The sequence below is a fragment of the Excalfactoria chinensis genome, chromosome 6, assembly GCF_039878825.1.
Source record: "Excalfactoria chinensis isolate bCotChi1 chromosome 6, bCotChi1.hap2, whole genome shotgun sequence".
Classification (NCBI taxonomy): Eukaryota; Metazoa; Chordata; class Aves; order Galliformes; family Phasianidae; genus Excalfactoria; species Excalfactoria chinensis.
Window position 1 is genome coordinate 10254336 of NC_092830.1, and position 6956 is coordinate 10261291.

Here is a 6956-nt window from a genome sequence, read left to right on the forward strand (position 1 = left end):
GTGTAGTGAATTTCCATTGAAGAGCTCTTAAACATTGGGAGCCTAGTCCTATTATTTTTCTGCTACATTATTGTAACAAAAACAGGTTTTTCTAAGAAAAATGAAATTGAATTTCCAGACACTCTTACTTGTGATTGAAGTTAGATACACTAAAATGACCTAAGAGCTTTTGGCACCAAAAAGATGCAGCGTCCTTCCATGCTTCTGCCTGTGTGGCTTCAGTTCTGTTCATCTGATCCTGTAAGGAATTGATTCAGCTCACTAAGCTTGTAAAGAATTAATACAAGAGGAGGTGTGAATAGTTTACTTGTGTCTTACTGAGTTGAACAACTATTGTGTGTGGTAAGTTGATATGTGAATGTGGGTGGTCCGTTCCAACCCAAGCCTTTCTGTAGTTCTGTGACTTTGTTCCGAATTTTGTCTATATACATAGCCCTATTTTAAAAGTATTAAACAAAAGCCTTGTGCTTTATAAAGTGCTCTCTGTTCTCTCCAAGTTGGTAGAACTTGAAGAGGCTATCTGTCTTCTGGTCTGCATTCTCCTAAGCCAATTGACACTACTTTGGGTGATGCAGTTATCTTAACTCATTGACTTCTCCAGTTAAAATTGTAATTCCTGCTTCACAGGAGAGTGCTCCTTCTGTTTGTCTCTCGTTTTTGTCACCTAAGTGACAGCAGTCTGCAGGATAAATGAGAAAGCTGATTCACCTGTTTTCAAATCTCCTCTAATGATTTAAACTGCCAAATAGCTAGTGGTTTGTTCTGAATGTAATATTATTTAATGGAGCTCCTTGAAAGAATTTAAATGGTGAGATAAGGTGCAAGGTATTAGAGGTCAGTGTGAATTCTGAAATCTGCCTTTTGAAGTTCATCTGCATATTACAACTTTGTCGTCTTGTTGTCTGTCAGCTAATGGACTATGTATGAATATGGCTGCTGGGTGGTGGGCTTGATTCCTCCTTCCCTCAACTTCACTCAAGCCACTGCTGATCTCCATCAGTGTAACAGCAATACAAGTCAGGTCCTGTTACGCTTTTCTTGGAATCTTTTCTCAATATCACATATATTCTGCTTGTGACAGATGCCTTCACAGGTAAGAGTTATGTTTATAAGTATAAAGGCAACTTAGAAGACTCCTTGGGTTTTTGTTTCTTAGATCACATGATTCCTTTATCCTTTCTTCGGTATATACTTATTTTATATAATTTTTTTCCTCCCTCCTTGTTTATTAATGCACTAATTTGAATGTTTCAAACTCAGAAATAATTACTGTTACTTTTTGATGAAAAAAGTTTTTATTTTCTATTTTTTCAGCATTATTTCTTACTGTTACTGTATTCATTTTTTATTAAGGTAAATGTATGCATGAACTATTGCACTGCAGAAATAATTCTTTTTTTAAAATATTTTTACATCCTTATCATCCTTTCCTGTTCCCTAGTGCTTAATCATGTTAGGTTAATCATAAAGGACAGAACAATATTAAACAACAAAAAATCCCCCATTCCATGTTTTTAATTGTCTAAAGCTGTGGTCCTTTCTGTACACACAGCATGAATGTAGGCAGAGGAATAGTTTACATCTTTGACTTCTGGAATTCTCTGAAGCTTTTAAACTGCATTAGCCTCCTGTTGCTAGCAAGCACTTCAACTTCCATCAGTTAAGTTCCAGAGCAATCTGAGATGAGGGGAGAGTAGAATATGGGTCTTAAGAAGATTTATGTGGAAGTACCAATGTTGATGAATAAACATATCAAAAATGCAAGATTTTAGGTTTTCAGAAATTTTCTTGTAAATCTCTAATGTCATTTGAAAGTGACAGGTTGAGTATAACCCTGTACTAAGTCTACCTAGCTTAAGCTTGGTTTGATGGGCTGCTGCGTTAGGACCAGTTACCACTTGCTCTTCCTGTTATTCTTTTATTCTGAATTACTGGATTTGTCAAAGTCTCCAGAGAAACAAATAGGGAAAATAGTTAAGCACAAGCTGTTAATAAAATAAATAAATAAATAAAATTGGAAGTGATTGCACTGTTATTACATCAGGAAGAAAAATGCCGGGCAAATAAGAGGAGAAACTGATTTTGGTTTGGCACAAATGTAGAGAGCATACAAGACAAAACTGCGGAGTGACAACAAAATGTTTTGTACTTGGATAGAAACATGATGTTGTTGGGTAAACAAGGCTTTGCCAAATACACGGAGTGGGGCATTAAAACACCAAAACAAAATATAAAGAAAGTAAGATTTCAGAGAAGAGGTGGCAAAATAACTGCCCTAGGTCTCCTATTGTGAAACCAAAAAGTGAGACTGTATGTTTTTGTAGCTTCTCTGATTCTTCAACAGTCCGTAAGGGCAGTGTGTTAAACAGAACTGAACCTTTAATTACATTTTAGCAGTGTCAGGAGGTCAATAATAATTGCAATAAGAGCATTTGTGACAAATCAATTATATAACGAAAGCAATTATAACATCATTAGAAGTTTGATAACCCAATAACTTTGTAATAATTACTTCTCAGTTACTCTGAGGGAATAATTTACCACAGGAGCCGCTGTACTACAGCTGTATTCATATTAAAGGCATATTTGAATCATCGTTTGTTTGAACCTTAGCTGGATAGTTGGGCAGAGAGGAACCTAATGAGATTCAGCAAGGGCAAAGGCACTTATTTCTCTAGGGAGAAATAACTGTTGGCATCAGCACAGATTAGGGGCTGACCTTCTGGAGAGGCCCTCTGCAGAGGTAGCCTGGGGTGTGCTGGTGGACAACAGGTTGGCCATGAGCTAGCAGTGTGCCCTAGTGGCCCATAAGGCCAGTGGTATCCTAGGAAGCATTAAGAATCCATTGACCTGTGGCCAGCATGGATGTGATCCTTCCCCTCTGCTCTGCCCTGGTCATGCCACATTTTAAAATACTGTGTCCAGTTCTGGTCTTCTCAGTTCACAAGAACAGAGAGCTGCTGGAGGAAGTCCAATGGAGGACCACAGGTAGGGGCACTTATGAGGGAACCTGCCTGGCCACTTTCCTGTGTTCCCTACCCTTGGGCACCTGCTTTTAGCAGGGGATTGGATGAATTATCTCCAGAGGTCACTTCCAACCCTTATGATTCAAAGAGTGGTCAGGCACTGGAATGTCCTGTCCTGTCCGGGGAGGTGATGGAGTTGCTGTCCCTGGCAGTGTTCAAGAGTCATCTGGGTGAGGTGCTACAAGACGTGGTTAGTAGCTTAGTGGGTAGTAATGGCGATAGGAGAATAGTTGGACTAGATGATCTTGTATGTCCTTTCCAACCTTGTGATTCTGCACGATTCTGCGATTGGATTTGGAAGAGTAGTTAGAGAAATATTCCATTTCTCTAACTGGGTATTTCTGGGTCCGTGGGTTTAGAAATACAACCATAACGTGCCCTTAAAAAAGAAGGATAATAAGGAGGTGTTTCTGATATGTGGTTTTGCCTGTGTGTTGGATCAGTGCTCATTTGATCCAAGGCAAGGGGAGGGCTGTGTAAGACAGGGGAACGTAAGAATAGGAGGCTGCATTTGACAGCACTTGACAAAGGTTATATCCAACACAGAACTATAAATAATTTCATTCCTTAAAATTAACTGCATTACCAGATCATATCTGAGATCCACCACTTCCCTTCAGCATGGTACACATGATAGAAACAAACTGTGAACAAGGTGAAAGCTTTTACCATTGGGTGATCTTTGCCTACAAACTTAGTGTGAGCTCATGAAAATGTTTATCTAACTGCTCTGAGTTCCAGGTCTTTTTTTCCACTGCAAATCAGACTTGGCTTTTGTTGAAATATGGTTTAAATGTGACTGGCAAATGAAACAGGACAAATTTTCTGAGTATCTTGCAATACGTGATAAGAGCTGGATGGACTTCTCCACCTTCACCTTTTCCTCTCTTTGTTAACTGAAGAGTGTTGGTGTTGCCTGTTCTTACTCTTATGGATGTTTCTTGGCAGCTAGAAAACAAGTTGTTTTAAAAATACCTAACAATTATGGAAACGAAACCTCATCACCAGATAGAAGGAGGATTATTTGAAATTATTGAAATCTGTCATGGTTATCTTAATTTTGTGATGTCTAGAATAAAAAAATATGTAATCTGTTGGCTTTTGATACATGATTTAAGCAAGCTTGCAATTCCTGTCAAGAATACAGCTTTCAGAAGCACCACCTGATACTTCTAAAGTAAAGTAGTAGTGAGTCGGGGTTATTAAAGCTTCTGATGTAAGGCATGGTGATATATCAAAAGGTATTTTTGAAAACATGTCTCAAAAATACCATGCTTTCTTACATGAAGATAAAGATTAATTTAATTCTATTTTATTTTAATATATATATTTTTTCCTGCTGTGAGTTGGATGAAACTAATTTCTGGGAACTGTGCTTGTAAAAGCAAGTAAGGGTTGTGTTTTAAGATTGTTGTGTTAATGCAGTTTGTTAGTTGTGAAATTGTCCTGGTGCAATGAAGAATGATCATTGTCTTTCAGAAAACTCTGTATTTCAGGACTATTGGCTGTCGTAAGCAAACATTTCTAGTTCTACAAATACAGTGCATTCTCTAGTAGCAAACATTTTCTAACCTACAATGATATGAATTTAAATTCAAAAAAGAGTATGAAAAATGTCTTAGTTATTTCTGAGCCTGATGAGGCAAAGCAGTGTATGTTCAATTCGTAGTTTCTTATTCATTCTCACCATTACATTGGAAGTTAGACTGTGTAGCACGTACGAGATGTTTTTGCTTGTTAGACAGTTTTGTGAGCTGTTATGTTTACTTTGTAACTACTAACTTTGTTTTGGAGGGGTCCAGAATGTTGACTGTGGCCTCCTTTGGACTAGATACTTTATAGGCAAGTGGAGTAAAAAGTCAGAATAGTAATGCTAGAATTACAGTGCTGTCTTGAGAATTAAAGCAACCAATTGTAGTGTATGATTTTTACTTCAACAGTCTGTTGTGTCTTTTCACAAATGCAATTTTCTAGCTCCCATGCAGTTGATACATATAGGAATGTAGTTGATGAAATGGGGGGATTGTGGGATGTCACTGATCCACAGAAAGAACATCCTTTTCTGTTTTTATTTATATGTATGTATTGGCACCCACCTGTATGGGAAGCATTTCAAATAAAGTGCACTAAAGAGTTGAGGATGATTTTCTAGGAGCGCAATACAGCAAACAAGTGACAAACCTCAGGTCTCCTGCTCTCCCCCAATGATGCAGAATTCAGGAAGCATCGTGAATTTCATATCCTGCATTCAGTGTGCCAAAGTGTTTGTTTACATATAGTGCTGGTAAAGTAGACCTTGCATTGGGTTCCACTGGTGGTATTTGACATTTTGCATCTTGCTTCCTACTTAACATGAGTCTCCTCATCTTCAGATTTCACAAGTTATTTTCTCCCTTCAGGTGGCTAATTGTTAAAAAATAAACATGTTAAAACCTGTAGAGCCTGTGGGAGCCTATTAAAAACTGCTCTCCTGATGAGAAATTTTTGTTTAGGCTTTCAGCTGGGATTTGTCAGTTAATCAGCTTTTAATTTCATTAATACATGACATATTGACTTTGTTTTGTTCCAGGTTCTCAGTCAACATATCAGGAAGTACCAAGTTTAATTTACCCACTTAAAATTCTAAGTTCATCAAGCTGTTATCTTTCTGAGACAAACTTTTAATCTCATCAAGTTAGTCAAGATGCATTTTCTATAAACATACCCAGGCTGGCATTAATTACATTACCATCCTTTAATTCTTTGTTTATGAAAATATAACTGGATTATAATTTGTTTAAATTACTACACAGACTGGAGAAACATTAAAAAAAAAAAATTAAAAAAATTCCTCTCTGGTGATGGTTTTTCAGTCTGGTTTCAGAATGATTCATATCATTTTTGTTTGTTTCTTTTGGACATCTGATTCATGTCAGAAGATGCTATAATGTTTTTAAACGTTACTAGTGCTCCTTTGCTTTGAATGGAGTACTTAGTTTTGAGTAGGATTGGCAATAAGCATGTGCTTACTAATCAGTGGAAAATGTCTCTTCCTGGCTCAGCTGAGTTCTTTGCATTTCTTACAGGTTGTAGAAAGATGTTCACAGACGTTTGAGGCTATGACCAGAAGTGGCACAAGCTCTGAAGGTGAGAGGCATATCTTTTCTGTTTTGTTACTCTAGACACAAAATGTTTGTTATGACAACAATAGATGCATGGTTTAATGATGGTAATGTTAACTCAAGAGTCTTTATCTGTTTTATGGAGTTCTTTGACAGGAACTTTGAACTGGATAAACTTCATTCCTTGGAATTTATCCTTATTTGTAGCATTGAATGAATTCAAATCAAAACGTAGGTTATCTGATATCTGGGTAGTTTTTTTTTTTTTTTTTTTTTTTTTTTTTTTTTCCGCAGAGAAAAGTCTGTTTGAGACCTATGTGCCATGAAACAAGTAAATTATTTTACGTGTATCTATAGTATCAGAACATAACTTTTCACATGAAGCATATGTTAAAAGTATGGTGACTTTTTTTATTATAAGCACAGCTTGGATGAAAAACTAAATTGAAAGCCAGTGGAAAGGAAGTAATTGAATACTTAAAGCAGTGTGCAGATTTTGAAGATATTTAGGCAACTAAAGTTGTGTTCTCTTGGCTCTCATATATGAAATTAATGGAAAGAGTCTGGATGCTTTTTTAACATGCTTTCAGGAAATGTTTTGAAGGCTCCTAAGTCAAACATTAGTATACTCCTAAAAGGTAAGTTAGGTATCATATTACTGGGCATTCACATTAACTAAAATAGGAAGTGAATCATGTTCATTGTTGTTGCATGAATATCACTTTGCAGAAAAGTATTGTGGACATCCTGCTTTCAGTAGGAGCTGTAGACTTTGGTCATATTTCCACAGTGCTTCTTGTGGATGCTTTTTTTCCCCCTTTCAGTGTTC

The 6956-nt window shown here is 36.8% G+C and overlaps 1 long non-coding RNA gene across 1 annotated transcript in view; it reads left to right on the plus strand.

The window, feature by feature from the left end:
- Positions 1–6139, plus strand: part of LOC140254473 (uncharacterized) — a 29643-nt gene extending 23504 nt beyond the window's left edge. Inside the window, exon 3 of the long non-coding RNA XR_011904227.1 lies at positions 6092–6139. This is a non-coding gene — a long non-coding RNA (uncharacterized lncRNA). The remainder of the gene's footprint in view (positions 1–6091) is intronic.
- The last annotated feature ends 817 nt before the right edge of the window (positions 6140–6956 follow it).